At 40.4% G+C, this 16,859-nt stretch overlaps 1 pseudogene; it reads right to left on the bottom strand.

The window, feature by feature from the left end:
* Positions 1 to 6,909: 6,909 nt before the first annotated feature.
* On the bottom strand, positions 6,910 to 7,973 carry LOC110572189 (annotated as a pseudogene).
* Positions 7,974 to 16,859: the final 8,886 nt, after the last annotated feature.

Below are 16,859 nucleotides of genomic sequence, written 5' to 3' on the forward strand. Positions count from 1 at the left end.
AGAGAGGGAACACAAGCCGGGGGAGTTGGAGAGGTAGAAGCAGGCTTCCTGCTGGGCAGGGAGTCCAATGCGGGGCTTGATCCCAGGACGCTGGGATCACGACCTGAGCCGAAGGCAGACGCTTAACGACTGAGCCACCCAGGCGCCCCATCCTTCCATTTCTATTTTTTGGAACAGTTTCAGAAGAATAGGTATTAATTCTTCTTGAAATGTTTGGTAGAATTCCCCTGGGAAGCCTCTGGCCCTGGGCTTTTCTTTGTTGCGAGATTTTTGATGACTGCTTCAATTTCCTTAGTGGTTATAGGTCTGTTCAGGTTTTCTACTTCTTCCTGGTTCAGTTTTGGTAGTTGATACATCTCTAGGAATGCCTCCATTTTTTCCAGGTTATCTAATTTGCTGGCATAGAGCTGCTCATAATATGTTCTTATAATTGTTTGTATTTCTTTGGTGTTGGTTGTGATCTCTCCTCTTTCATTCATGATTTTGTTGATTAGGGTCATTTCTTTTTGATAAGTCTGGCCAGGGGTTTATCAGTCTTGTTAATTCATTCAAAGAACCATCCCCTTGTTTTGTTGATCTGTTCTACTGTTCTTTTAGTTTCTATTTCATTGATTTCTGCTCTGATCTTTATGATTTCTCTTCTCCTGCTGGATTTAGGCCTTATTTGCTGTTCTTTCCCCAGCTCCTTTAGTTGGAGGGTTAGGTTGTGTATTTGAGACCTTTATTATTTCTTGAGAAAGGCTAGTATTGCTATATACTTTCCTCTTAGTACTGCCTTTGCTGCATCCCAAAGATTTTGAATAGTTGTGTTTTCATTTTCATTGGTTTCCATGAATTTTTTTAATTCTTCTTTAATTTCCTGGTTGACCCATTCATTCTTCAGTAGGATGCTCTTTAGCCTCCATGTATTTGAGTTCTTTCTGACTTTCCTCTTGTGATTGAGTTCTAGTTTCAAAGCATTGTGGTCTGAAAATAGGCAGGGAATGATGCCAATCTTTTGGTACTGGTTGAGACCTGATTTATGACCTACGATGGGATCAATTCTGGAGAATGTTCCATGGGTGCTAGAAAAGAATATGTATTCCGTTGCTTTGGGATGGAATGTTCTGAATATGTCTATGAAGTCCATTTGGTCCAGTGTGTCATTTAAAGTCTTTATTTCCTTGTGATCTTTTGCTTAGATGATCTGTCCGTTTCAGTGAGGGGGGTGTTAAAGTCCCACACTATTATTGTATTTTTGTCAATGTGTTTCTTTGCTTTTGTTATTAATTGGCTTATATAAGTGGCTGCTCCCATGTTAGGGAAATAGATATTTACAATTGTTAGATATTGTTGCATAGACCCTTTAAGTAGGATATAGTGTCCTTCCTCATCTCTTATTACAGTCTTTGGTTTAAAATCTAATTTGTCTCATATAAGGATTGCCACCCCAGCTTTCTTTTGGTGTCCATTAGCATGGTAAATGGTTTTTCACCCCCTCACTTTCAATCTGGGGCTGTCTTTGGGTCTAAAATGAGTCTCTTGTAGACAGCATATCGATGGGTCTTGTTTTTTAATCCAATCTGATAGCCTGTGTCTTTTGATTGGGGCATTTAGCCCATTTACATTCAGGCTAACTATTGAAAGATAGGAATTTAGTGCCATTGTATTGCCTGTAAGGTGACTGTTACTGTATATTGTCTGTGTTCCTTTCTCGTCTATGTTGCTTTTAGGCTCTCCCTTTGCTTAGAGGACCCCTTTCAAGATTTCTTGTAGAGCTGGTTTCATGTTTGCAAATTCCTTTAGTTTTTGTTTGTCCTGGAAGCTTTTGATCTCTCCTTCAATTTTCAATGACAGCCTAGCTGGATATAGTATTCTTGGCTGCATATTTTTCTCGTTTAGTGCTCTGAATATATCCTGCCAGTCCTTTCTGGCCTGCCAGGTCTCTGTGGATAGGTCTGTTGCCAATCTAATGTTTCTACCATTGTAGGTTACATATTTCTTGTCCCGAGCTGCTTTCAGGATTTTCTCTTTGTCTCTGAGACTCGTAAGTTTTACTATTAGATGTCGGGGTGTTGACCTTTTATTGATTTTGAGAGGGGTTCTCTGTGCTCCCTGGATTTGGTGGCTGTTTCCTTCCCCAAATTAGGGAAGTTCTCTGCTATAATTTGCTCCATTATACCTTCTGCCCCTCTCTCTCTTTCTTCTTCTTCTGGGATCCCAATTATTCTAATGTTGTTTCATCTTACGGTATTGCTTATCTCTCGAATCCTGCCCTCGTGATCCAGTAGTTGTTTATCTCTCTTTTTCTCAGCTTTTTTTCCCCCATCATTTGGTCTTCTATATCACTGATTCTCTCTTCTGCCTCATTTATCCTAGCAGTTAGCACCCCCATATTTGATTGCACCTCATTAATAGCCCTTTTGATTTCTACTTGGTTAGATTTTAGTTCTTTTACTTCTCCAGAAAGGGTTTCTCTAATAACTTCCATGCTTTTTTCAAGCCCAGCTAGTATCTTTAAAGTGATGATTCTGAACTCTAGATCTGACATTGTACTAATGTCTGTATTGAGTAGGTACCTGGCAGTTGGTACTAGCTCTTGTTCTTTTTGTTGAGGTGATTTTTTCCATCTTGTCATTTTGTCCAGAGGAGAATAGATTAATGAGAGAACAAAATGCTAACAGGGTAACAACATTCCCAGAAAATATACTCTAAACAAATCAGAAAAGACCTGAAGCAGTGGGAAAAGAAAGGGAAAGAGAGAAAAAAGAAAAAAAAAAAAAAAGAAAAAGATAAAGATAAAAACAAACAAAACCAGAACAAAACAAAAAAAAAACAGAATGTGATCAAATATGATCAGGCTGGTATATAGATCAGTGCCACACACTAGATTTGGGGTGTATTTTGGTCTGTTAGAAGAAAGTGCCTCCCAAAATTTTAAAGAAAGAAAAACTTATATATGTACCAAAATAAGGGTTGATATGATGAAGGGATGGAATATGAGTGTAAAGATGGAAATTATAAAAAAATTTTATAAAAGGAATTGATAAGAAGTTGTTTGAAAAAAGAAAGAATAGGATTTAAAAAAAGAAAAGAAAAAAAGGGGAGAGAATGTGATCCGGCAGGGGTAGAAAAAGGCATACACTAGAGGGCGCCTGGGTGGCTCAGTCGTTAAGCGTCTGCCTTCGGCTCAGGTCATGATCCCAGGGTCCTGGGATCGAGTCCCACATCGGGCTCCCTGCTCAGCAGGAAGCCTGCTTCTCGCTCTCCCACTCCCCCTACTTGTGTTCCTGCTCTCGCTATCTCTCTGTCAAATAAATAAATAAAATCTTTAAAAAAAAAAAAAACCATACACTAGAGATTTAGGGTATATTTTGATCTGTTAGAAGAAACTATCTCAAAATTTTTAAAGAGAGAACAACTTACATATATATGCCAAAAATACGGGTAACTACTATGAAGGGATAGAATATGACTCTAAAAATGAAAAATAAAAATGTTTTTTAAAAAAGGGATTGATAAGATGTTGGTTGAAAAAGGGAAAAAGAAAAATTCAAAAAAAAATTAACTTTGAAAGACTAAAGAATCATGATAAAAAAGCCATGAATTCTATGTGCATTATTCCCCTAGCGCTGGAGTTCTGCCATTCTCATTGATGGGTAAACTTGGTCTTGGCTGGCTGTTCTCGCTGATCTTCTGGGGGAGGGGCCTGTTGCCATGGTTCCCAAATGTCTTTGCCGGAGGTGGAATCGCCCTGCCCTTGCCCGGTCCGGGCTAAGTAATCTGCTCCGGTTTGCTCTCGGGAGCTTTTGTTCCCTGCGAGCTTTCTGTACAGCTTTGGAGGCAGAGAGTGAAAATGGCGGCCTCCCAATCTCCGCCCTGGAGGAGCCGAGAACTCGGGGCCCCGCTCCTCAGTGAGCCCCCAGATAAAAGCCATCAATCACTCCCGTCTCCCCCATCTCCGGCTGCACTCCGTGCTCACCCGGCCCGTGACTGAGCATTTCTATCTCTGGCACATGACCCCGTGTGGAGTCTCCAAACCCAGCAGATCCCTGCGGCGCACTCCCGCGCGGCTCCTCCGGGGGGAGGAAGGTGAGTCTCCCCGGATCTGCCGCTTGTTGGGTCCCTGCTGGAGGAGCAGTGGCCCGACTGTGCCGCGGATCGGGTTTATGGCAACCCCGAGCTGAGAGCCCCCGCCTGGGCTCCGCCTCTGCAGCCGGCTTCCCTGCTCCATCACCTGGGAGCTCTGCCGCAGTCCGGCACCCCCAGTCTTTCTGTGACCCCGAGGGTCCTGAGACCACACTGTCCCACGAGGGTTCCACCCCCTGCTTAGCCACCGGAATGATGTCCCTCAGCGGAGCAGACTTTTAAAAGTTCCGATTTTGTGCTCCGTGGTTCTATCACTTGCCAGAAGCAGCCGAGGGAGGCCCCTCCCCCGCCATCTATCCTCCCGAATATCGCCTCGGATTCACTTCTCCGCACGTCCTACCTTCCAGAAAGTGGTCGCTTTTCTGATGAGAGAGTTGTTGCTCTTCTTTTCTTCGATCTCCTGTTGAGTTTGTAGGTGTTCAGAATGGTTTGATCCCTATCCAGCTGAATTCCTGAGAGAAGACGAAATCCAGGTCTACTCCTCTGCCATATTGCCACATCTGAGTAAAGTTCAAAGGCAAGAGGGTTGGACTGGAAGAAGGGGGCAGAAAGAAGAAAGAACTAAATTGGGAGTGGACCATACTTCAAGTTAGGTTGCACAGAGGGGTGTGTGTGTGTGTGTGTGTGTGTGTGTGTTTTCCAAACACCCAATATAAACTCCACAATAGGGAACCAGCCATAGATCTTAAAAAAGACTGCCCCCGAAAGCTTCCTACCAGGGGTAAGTCAATCTCAGCAGGAAGAGGCTGCACCATGCCATCAGAGGTAGGTGGTTAGGGGCACTGTAAGTGGCCATCCAGAAAAGGTATTACCTAAGGTATTACAGGAAATATAGCCAGAGATTTCTACTAGGGAAATCTCTGCAGAACCCACAGATAGGTCCCTTGATAAAGGGCTGGCAACTGTGCACCTGCACCCAGAAAGGGATACCAGATGCAATTGACCTATTCAATAAGACTCCCTGTTTCTCCTCTCTCCCTTCCTCTTAGTCAACCCTGCAAGGGCCAGAAGTCACTACTAAGAAGGTATATGACTGGACAAACACACACCAAACACACTGCCTTCCTCCCCCTCCCCACTACAGATTTCTTGAGGCTGTCACAAAGATGGGGAGAGATGAAGAGGTTTTTTGCCATTATTTTCTTATGAAGATTTTCAGACATTCAGCAAAAGTTGAAAAAAATTTACAGCAAACCCCTGTAGACCCACCACCTATCTTTCTCACATATCTACCCATCTCTCTATGCATTCATTACTCCATCTTAGTTTTTATGCATTTCAAAGTGAATTGTAGGGGCGCCTGGGTGGCTCAGTCAGTTAAGCGTCTGCCTTCGGCTCAGGTCATGATTCCAGGGTCCTGGGATTGAGCCCCGCATCGGGCTCCCTGCTCAGCAGGGAGTCTGCTTCTCCTTCTCCCTCTGCCCCTCCCCCTGCTTGGGCTCTCTCTTTCTCTCTCTCAAACAAATAAATAGAATCTTAAAAAAAAAAAAAGTGAATTGTAGACATCAATATACATCTCCTAAATACCTCAGCATGCATTAACTAGAGTTCAGTACAGTTTTTGATAAAAAGGTTACATACAATGAAATCACAAATCTTAAGTATGTGTTTGTTGAGTTTTGACAAATACGTATGTATAACCCAAAACTCTTCAAACAAAGAACATTACTGTAACCCCCAAAAATCCCCTCATGTTTTCTCTCAGTAAATCCCCACCCACTTTTAGATTTTTTTCAAGCATATATTGGATTGGCCAAATTTTAGAATTCCATGTAAATTAAACCATATAGTAATGACTCCTCTTTTCAGCAAAATGTTTTTGATATTCAACCCTATTGCTGTACATATCAATAGTTCCTTTACTTGTACTACTGAGTAGTATTCCACAGTTGGATTACGATACTTTGCTTATGCATTCTTATGTTTATGGACATGAGGACTGTGTCCAGGTTTTGGCTTTATGAATAAAGCTATTATGTTCTTCTACAAGTCTTGGTTTTTTTTAATATACATTTTCATTGAGTAAATACCTAACAGTGAAGTGACTGGATTTATAGGTAAGTGTATGTTTACTTTTATAAGGAAATTCCAGAAACTTTCTAAAGTGATTGTACTTTATATTCCCACCAGCAATATGGGAGAATTTCAGTTGCTCCACATTCTTGCCAACATTATTGTTTAATCTTTCCAAACAACCATTTGGTGGGTGTGTAGTGGTATCTCATTGTGGTTTAATTTGTATTTCCTTGATGAATAATGATGTTGAGCACTTTTTCCCATTTGTGTATCATCCTTGCAAAGTGTTTCCTGAAATCTTTTCTTCTTCTAGAGGGTGGATTTTGTTGTTGTTGCCATTGTTGTTTTATCTCTTTATTGTCAGGTTATAAAAAATCTTCACATACCCTCAAACCAAGTGCTCTGTCAGAAAATGGATTTATAAATATTTCCTCCCAGTCTGTGGCTTGCATATTCATTGTCTTAATGTATCTTTTGATTAGCAGAAGTTTTTACCAATTTTCCTGCTAGATCCTGTGTCAGTAGTTATAAGGTGTATTTTTCAAAAAATGTGTACATTTCATCCACACTGTTGAATCTGTCACCTTAAAGTTGTTCATAATAGTCTCTCTTTTTTCAGGTTTTATATATTTATTCAGAAAGTGATGCAACTATGGAATGACGCATTTTAGCACTATGAAATCCAATGCCTTGAAATCCTTTCGCCCCATAGTTCTATTTATTACAATTTTATAATCCTGAAGAAATTCTCTTATCTGAAGTTTTTCACGCATTCAGGTATTTTGCATGATGTCTGGTGTGCTCAGTAATAAAGGCTGCAATGAAGTAGTAGCTATGATCATATCCCTCTTGTAATCCAAAAACAATAGGGACTTTCTTTTCTGTACCTGCAGCTATATGAAGTTATCAGGTCATTGTCCATCTGTAGGCAACCGGTCATCTTTTCCTTAATTAATTAGTATGTCCAGCTGAGCACCTGGATAGGACTTCACAAGTTGGGTAGCATCATCAGCCTTCCATTTACTTTGATCTGTTCCCAAATATCCACTAAAACCTTTTTTTGTGTGTGTGCCCCAAGAACAGAGCACTGGGTTGCAAATTGGAGCAAATACTGACACAGATTTTGGACTTTCCAGGATTCTTCAAAGCACAAATCAGAGTTCCATGGCCTCCCCTAGAGTGGCCAAAAATAGACCTTCTTTGGGGGGTCTGTTGCAGAATTGGCATTTATGAGTTGGGGAAGTTCCGCAGTTACATAAGAGTACATTCTGTAGTTAGTTTTCCAAGGATCTTCCAGTGACATCCACTTAAAACCTGGCACTGGTGTCAAAGTTCCAGCTCTCATCTTCTCCTTTAATATTACAGCCACGAGGTCTGGCATCTGGAGCAATGACGACAAGGCCATGTTCAGAGGCAGCTTGCTTTGATATAAAATTTTGTTCAGTGCAAGTTAAACCAGACAACCATGCAGTGAAGGACATTTTCCAGTTTCTACCTCTGGTGGTAAGTAGATAGCAAATTTCATTTTGCAGTTCCGTTTGACACTGTCATGTTCAAAAACTTTCTACAATCCTCCAAAGCACTTGTTGCTGGAAATCTGTTTCAATGCCGTGCTTCTCCTGACCAACTGCTACTTCCTTTTTCGTCTGCACCAAAGGATGGATGATCCTCGAGGACTGGTGGCAGGCAGGGAAATGAGCAGCAACCAGAGTGGAAAGGTGGGGCCTCATCATTTAAACTTGTTCAGAATACTGTCTTACCCTCCTCATGTCCATAGGATCTGTAGTGATAACCCCTCTTTCACTTCTGATATGGAGAATTAGTGTCATCTCCCCTTTTTTGCATGATCAGAGTAGCTAATGGTTTAGTAATTTCAATCTTTTCAAAGAGCCAACTTTTGCTTTGTTAATTTTCTTTCTTTTCTGTTTTCATTTGTCCTACCTCTGCACTTTTATTTTTATAATTTCCTTCATACTACTTCCTTTGGGTTTTCTTTGACTTTTTTGTTCCCCCTGTCTTCTTCAGGCCATTGATTTTAGACCTTCCCCTTTTTCTAATATAAGCATATATCATTATAAGTTTCCCTCTAAGCACTACTACAGTTGTATTCTACAAATGTTGGTATGTTGTATTTTTTTATTAGCATTCAGATTATAATGTTTTCTATTTTCTCCTGTGATTTTTTTTTCTTTGACCCATGGATTATATTTCATCTCCAAACAGTTGAGACTTTCCTAGATATCTTATTGTTGATTTCTATTTTAATTTTATTGTGGTCAGGGAACATACTGTGTATGGTTTCAATTTGATTTAAACTACTGAATCTTTTTTTTATGACCCAGACTGTGATCTATGCTGGTGAATACCATATGCACTTGAAAAAATATGTGTATTCTGTGGTTGATCGGTATAGTCTTCTATAAGTTAGTTCAAATTGGTTGATAGTGTTGTTCTGATCAACTGTGTCTTTATTAAGTTTTGTCTAGTTGATCTATTGATTGTTTCAGAGGTAAGTATTAAAATCACCAATAAAAATTGTGGATTGTCTATTACTGCCTATTTTGCTTCATGTAGATTGAGGCTCTGTTAGTAGGTATTTATTTTCTTTTTACCTTTTTTCAAGTTTTTTATTTAAATTCTAGTTAGTTAACATATATGGTAAAATTGGTTTCAGGTGTAGAATTTGGTGATTCATCACTTACATATAACACCCAGTGCTCATCCCAAGGTACTTACTTACTTCCCAAGGAAGCCTTGCACTTGACATAGTGCTCACTAAATGAGTGTCCAAGTTCTGTGTATGATGAGAGCTGGAAGACACATCAGGTGTCTTCCTGATGAATTGAATATTTTATTATCATGAAAGAACCTTCTTTTTCTTTATGACTTGTAGCACTATTTATTTCATATTAATATAGCTACTCCAGACTTCTATCACTTTGTTTTCAGAGTATATTTTTACAACATATTTGTTTAAACCTATCTATATTTTTATATTTAAAGTGAATCTCTTATAGACAGCATAGAATTGGGTTTTGGGGTTTTTTTTTAATCAATTCTGGCAATCTTGACATATTAATTGCCATGCATAGTTCATTAACATTTAACGTTATTAAATATTGACTTACTGGTGATTGAATGATGTGATTAGATTTAGGTCCATCATTTGTTTTTTTGTTTTTTGGTTTTTGTGGGGTTTTTTTTTTGCTATTTTGTTTGTTTTCTGTTTGTCCTCCCAGCTTTTTCCCCTGTTCCTTTTTTCTCTGACTTCTTTTGGAATATTTAAATATTTTTTATGATTCCATTTTAAATTATCCACGGAATTTTAGATATGTCTCTTTTCATCATTTCCCATTGATTATTCTATGCATTAAAATATGTAAGGAAGGATAAGTTTTAAATTGGATGAGATTTTTAAATTTTGCCATTAAATGGGACAGGATTTCTTTTTTTTTTTTAATTTTTTTCAAGATTTTATTTTATTTATTTGACAGAGAGAAAGACAGCGAGAGAGGGAACACAAGCAGGGGGAGTGGGAGAGGGAGAAGCGGGCTTCCCACGGAGCAGGGAGCCCGATGTGGGGCTCGATCCCAGGACGCTGGGATCATGACCTGAGCCGAAGGCAGACGCTTAACGACTGAGCCACCCAGGTGCCCCAGGACAGGATTTCTTAAACCCTACAACTGTTCAGAAAAAATATGGGATGCCAAAGATTTGTTCCAATGGATGGGTAAGAATGAATCCCAGAGCAACTCTGGAGGGTGAAGGAAAGAAATAAACCATTTCTGACTTTCTAGATCCAGTGCCTTCAAGACATTTTGTATACTGTTATTATTATTTTTTATAATTGTTACAATCACTACAGTTATTCCCAGGTGAGAAAATAGAAACAGTGGAAGCTGATAGTGAGAAAGCAAGAATGATTGAGAGCTGCCTTTATGCCTTACTTTACCTTTTGAGAAATATAGTCAACATGATAGCTTTCCACACAGAGGATCGAAGGGTTTTCCTTCTGTTATGTGTCCTGCTATATTCGGGATGGAAAATAAATTTTTCTTTCCATGGGAACCTGTTAGAGATATTTGAGAACAGTGCCAGCTCTAGACCAAAGTCTGATATGAGTGGAAATGTATTTCATTTCCCTGTTTTTCACATTTCCCTTTGGCCAGCTGAGAAAGAGGTAAAAAACCTGACATTAATTAAACCCCTACTATGGTCCAAGCTCTGTGTATGGACTTTATACACGTTACCTCATTCAATCCTCAAAACTACCATATCAGGTAGTTACTATTACTTCTGCCATTTTACACAAAACATAAAGCTCATAGAATCTAGGTACTTTGTCCAAAACTGACTTAGAAGTCATCAATTCATCAGGAAGTTAAAAAATTGGCATGTAAATAGGACTTCTAGAAATTTCTCCTGAGGCAATTCTTACACTGATGTCCAAAGACATTTACAGTAATATTTTCCACAAAGTTGTTTACAATAATGGAAAAGTGAAAGCAGCCTAAATGACCATCATTAGAAGAATTAGGTTAGTTATTATATTATTATTCCATATTATAGAATACTGCACAGATGTTGACAGATAACATTAAGTTACAAAATTACATGAACCCAAGAGACATGTTCAAGAATATTCATCATCACGTTTGTACATAAACACAATATGAAGGAAAAAGCAAGGCTATCTACAAGTGGTTAATTATTCAGTAAAGGGGAGAAGAAGGGAAGAGGATTTGTACTTTTAATATATTCTGGTATTGCATGGTGTCATGTATAACCCGTGTAATTTTTATAAATATGCTTATGGTTGGCATGATTAGTAGTAGGTAAAAAGACAACAGAGTTGCTTTAATAGAATCCTTCCTATTACTGCAGCTCATTTCTATAGCCAGAAGCTTCCCAGACCCTGAAGAAGGAGAACTCTAGAACCGGAAGACAGTAATATTGATGCTGGTGGCATCAGGCTGGAGAAGGTGGATCTGAGAAGCCAGATTTGGCAACAGCCCTGCATAGCAACCTCAGGAAGCCTTGCACTTGACATAGTGCTCACTAAATGAGTTGAACCAAAAAGCAAATCCATACTTGTGACTTAGAAATAAAGTTTACTTGTATCATCAATAAGAAGGTATAGGTAACATACAATGAAAGAAGCCATTTTATACTCTTAAGATTAGCAAAAACTTTAAAGCCTAACAATAACACCAAGTGAAGCCAGAATCAAAATGATCCGTCCAATGTCACTTACAGGAATACAAATTATCACAACCACTTTAAACAATTTGTCGATGTCTGGTAAAGTTGGAGACAGGCCTGCCCCACACATTAGCAACGCCACAGACATAAGAGAGTCTTTTTAAGAGACCTACACAGGAGTACAGATGGCAGTCCTGGAGTACTTACGGTGTGCTATGTCCATATGGTAGAATATTAGTCAGCAGGGAAATTAATAGACTAGAGCTACTCATTTCCATATGGATAAATCTTGGAAAGATAAAAATGAGCACAGATAACATCAGCTGTATCTGTGATGTTTCATTTTGCTAAAAAAGGTGGGGGAGGAACACTGGATAACAGAACAGAAGAAAAATAAAAGAATCTGAAATATATGTAGAAAAATATCCATATTTTTGAGACTTTGATGATGGATACATGGGTGTCAGTTACATTAGTCTCTCTTTTCTGTATTTTTGAAGAATTTAATAGGAAGAAAAAAGATGAAATATATAGGAAAGACTATTCTGAGAAAATAAACCAAAATTTTAATGGTGACTCTCTCTAAATCATAAGAGTCTAAGTGACCTTAATTTTCCTTTTTATATTTTTCTATGTGTTTTATTTGTACATATGAAACATGTATTTCTTTCTTTTTTTAAAAAAAGATTTTATTTATTTATTTGACAGAGAGAGACACAGCAAGAGAGGGAAACCAAGCAGGGGGAGTGGGTGAGGGAGAAGCAGGCTTCCCGCGGAGCAGGGAGCCCGACGCGGGGCTCGATCCCAGGACCCTGGGATCAGGACCTGAGCGGAAGGCAGACGCTTAACGACTGAGCCACACAGGCACCCCTGAAACATGTATTTCATTTATAACAATAAAAATGGGTTATTTTAAAGTTAATATATACAATTTTCCATGACATATGATGAAACTCTATGAAATACAGATGCAGCAAAAAGAGCCAGAAGTAGACTAAGGTTAACAGTTGTTAATCCTTGGAGTCCAGGTGATGGGTGGGTTTTTGCTCATACTTCTCTCTGAATACCAATTTTTCTATAGTGGGAAAGTACAATATTTGTGAAAGTTGGCTTACTTAAAAGGCTAGAAGTTTTATTTTTTTAAGATTTATTTATTTATTTGAGAGAGAGTAAGTCGGGGGAGGGACAGAGGGAGAGAGGGAATCTCAAGCAGACTCCCCTCTGAGCACAGAGTCCTACACAGGGCTCGATCTCATGACCTGAGATCATGACCTGAGCCAAAATCAAGAGTTGGATACCCAGACGACTAAACCACCAGGTGCCTCATGGCTAGAGGTTTTAAATGAAAAGAAACTCAAATAATTTTTTCCAACATTGTAAAATGTTCATGGTCCTAATGATAAACTAGTTATTTAAAAAAAAAAATCTGTTCTTAAAGAAGAATTGAATTAGAGCCAGATAATTTTTAAATGAAGTCTGGTATAATAGTGCAATTTATATTGATATTCCGTGAATGCTAGCTCTGCTAATCAAAATATTGAGTTAAATAGCAAGAGCTATTCCCTAAATAAATTCTATGAGTGGGGGTTATGGCAAAGGGGGAATATAAGGTCCTAAGTGTCCCAGTGACCTGAGTTGTCTCCATGGAGAAGAAAGCATGAGTCATTTAATCAATGCTATGTCTTTTATAAATCATCAGGAACTCTCCTAGGAAGGCTTTAAGAGATAGATTCCTTATTACCACTGATATATATTCCAATTAAATGCTTCACATTGCCCTCCTGGGACTGCCCAGCCTGAAGGGAAAGAAGACGTGATCCCAGCCTTCCAACTCCCACCATCAACAAGATTCTTGCACGTTACGAGGGGCCATGACCAGCCTGTTGACTAAGATCTGTAATAGAAAATGACCGCACTGCCCCAGCAATCTTGAAGCTCTGCTCTAGAATCAGTGCAAAGCTCTGACCACCTTAGGATTTTCATATGTCTGTGCAGAGAGGTGGCTTCAAAAAGAAGAGCGATGGTTTCATTCTGGAGGAAAAAAAAGAATCTAGGAAAATTCTATCATCCCTCCTCTGACACTGCTCTCCAGCCCATCCTGTTAGTGACAGCCAAACCCCAGGAAGCAGCTGCCCTCGCTCATCGGAAGTTGTCCACTGTGTGTGTTAGGTGATGAGTTTTCCAAAGCACATGTGTAACCAATTATTTTAGGGGATCCGAACAGCAATGACTCAAGGTGTGAAAATCCAGGATTATTGCCCCAAAGTGTACAATGGAAAATATAGAGAATTTAAGCATCTCGCCAAGGTCACCCCCTTTAGAGCTGATAAGCCAGTGTGGCCACAGACAAGAAGAAAGAAAAAGTGAACATGGTAGGAAGAAGGCATCAGATGCAGAGAAGCAAATGAAATACTGAATTTTTAAATTTACATCAGGTTTAGCCTTTTCTATTTTTCACTTTTCTTGGGTTAATGAGACCCTACAGATACGTTTCCATCCACAGCTTTATTTCCATTCCTTTAGAGACTTCTGATTAACCCCAGGAAATGCAGCTGACCCTTTCCCTTGTTGTAGAATGGCCTCATCCTCTCTCCCCTTCCCGCTCTGCTATCTTGACACCCATATAAGACATACAAGGATTTGGGTGCCTCAAGATTTTGCATCTTTCTGCTTAGCTAGTTACCCCCAACTGAAAAATAACTGGTCCACATACTTGAAGAAATATGGTAATCGAGCAACTAAATGCTCCTTTTGCTAATGACATGTTTTTTCAATATGTTCAAATGAGAGGCTTGTTGGAAATTATTCACTTTCTTCTAAGTTGCAAAGGAAAATGAAAGGCAAATTATGGCTGTATGAGCACGTGTTTGCACGGATCCTATCCCACTGAATTAATTTGCCATCCACAGAGCTATTGATGGCTAGCTCTTTCCTTCAGCCTTTGCACTTACCAGGTGGAAATGATTAAAGATTTAATTTCCTTGAGGGGTCATTTAGGTTGGAGATGTCACCTTTGTAATATAGAAGTCATAACATCCACCAGAGAGAATAAGAGAACAATGGATTCTGTAAGTATTTCAACAGTGGGAAGAGAGGTAATGGAGTGTCCAATTTGAAAGGAACTCAGGCCTGCTTATGCACTTTGATTTTTCAGACGAGGAAACTGAGGCCCAGACGGGTTAAGGAGGTTGATCAAACTCAGTCGGCTCATGTGTTGCAGAATTGAAACTAGGAGCTAAGTACTGGCCTCTTGCTCCCTCCCCTCTATCCCATGGCCTGCAGTGCCAATGGTAAATAGAAGCAAGTTCAAGATAACATGGCCTCAGGGAGGGGTGCTTAGGACAAAGCACCAATGCACTCTGGCAATTTTCTACAAATTCTTCAATTGCACAACTTCGTTGGTTCAAAGACATTGCTTCACTCATACATAAGCCAACACACACAGTCCGACAGAGGTAACTCATCATTATCTGAGTCTACTCGGGGTGGGGAGTTCCAGCCAGAATGAAGAAGAGGCAAGGGTCAAGGGGAGTATAGAGGGAGCCACTCTCCTTCACCCTCCAGCCCCACCCCCTCCAATCAGCCCAGGTTGATCCATTTTCATTACATTTCTCTTTGATGCAAAATCCTCAAACCTTGGGCAGGCAGCTCTGCTTATCAAATCTGTTCTTAATAATCCATTTTTATCAAACTTTATCTGATGGAACCAAAATATGTTTGATCTTACTATAAAGTACACTTATCAGTCCTCCTGCTAGAACAGGACTGCCCGAAAGTGAATGGTATTAAGAGCAAAGTCTTTAGAGTCAGAAAGAAATAGAGTTTAAATCCCAAATCTACAACTTCCTAGCTGCAGTGCCTTGCCCAAGTCACTCATAAACTCAACAGTATCTCGCTGAGCACACTAGGCTCTAAGAACTCAGATACCATCCCTGCCTTCCCGACTTTACGCTTTAGAGGCACCGCCAGAAACCAACACACCTGTTACCCAAGTTAATGCAACTATTACAAGTGCTGAGAATGAAGGTCCCTGGAAGAGCAAGGGCATCCACCAGGAAGGTTTGTCCTTGTTACAAAGGTCAGAGAAGACTTCCCTTAGGAAGGGCCGCTGGAGCGGGCATCAGAAGGGTAAGTGGGCAGTGAAATGAGGAAGAGCCAGCATCCCCGGCAAGGCGCAGTGCTGAGATGGGCCATGTCCAGTCTGGGAGATGGAATGTGCACAACATAGAGCAAAGAGGACAGGCATGTAGAGAGGTCTGAGAAATGAAGAGGTACCTGTGGCCATGGTTAGGAGGTTTGCCCTCATTCTGAGGGGCATGAGGGATGTAGGACATGATCAGACCCAAGCACAAACAGACCAGAGGACAGCATGGACACCAGGACAGGGGTAGGAGGACAGAGCCGTGATTCATCCAAGAGCTAGTGACAGAAAGAGTGAACAGAATCTAGGGGATATTTAGGAACTAAAATCATTTAAGCCTTCATGATAAATTGGATCTGAGCAGTGAGAGAAAGGGGTACATCAAAGCTGACTAAGAGTACTTTGGTGTGTAAAACTAGATAGGTGGTAGTTCCATACTCTGAAAGACAGAATTCAAGGGGGACCCAACTTGTGACCTAGACCTCTGAACCTCAGTCTCCTCACCTACAAAATAAGGATAGTAATATCTTCTTTTAGGTGTTCTTACCCAATCCAACATGGTGGTGGGGAGGAGGGGGGGTGAGTCCCCCCACACACAACACCAAGCAATTCTCGGACACCAGAAGGGAATCCAAGGATTCACCTCAATTCTTATACCATCTACCCTGGGATAGCATCTGACTCTGCAGGGTCAAGGGTGAATGCCCCCACCCCCACTTCAGATGCCAGTTGCAAGCCCCAGGCTTACCTGTGCTTCTGACCTACTGGCTACAGACTAGAGGTCCCAACAACCTCCTCCTCAGGTTCAATGAATGTGCTAGAGTGGTTCACAGAACTCAGAGAAATACCACTTACTTAGGTTTACCATTTATGTAAAGATATGGTCAAGGATATGAAGCAACAGGCATGTGAAGAGATGCATCATGTGAGGTATGAGGAAAGCGTGCAGAGTTTCCATGCCCTCTCCAGGACACCATTCTCGCCAGCCCCCACATGTTCACCAACCTGGGAGCTCTCCTAAGCTGGTCCCTTTGGGCCTTTATGGAGGCTTCATATATAGTCATGACTGGCTAATAAGTCATTGGCCATTGGCTGATTCAACATCCAGCCCCTCTCCCTGCAGTCTAGGGGTAGAACTGAAAGTTCCAGCCCTTGCAATCACAGACTTGGTTCTCCTGGCAACCAGTCCCCCATGCTTTGGTTACCTAAGAGCTTTCCAAAAGTCACCTCATTAACATAACAAAAGACACTTATAGAGCCCTTATTATGGGGAACTTCAAGAGTTTTAGGAGCTATAAGCCAGAAACCCTGGAGGAGGACCAGATACACAAGGAATATATTTTGATCATTTGAATGACCAAAAATAGATTTT

The sequence above is a fragment of the Neomonachus schauinslandi genome, chromosome 9 (genome assembly GCF_002201575.2).
Source record: "Neomonachus schauinslandi chromosome 9, ASM220157v2, whole genome shotgun sequence".
Lineage (NCBI taxonomy): Eukaryota > Metazoa > Chordata > Mammalia > Carnivora > Phocidae > Neomonachus > Neomonachus schauinslandi.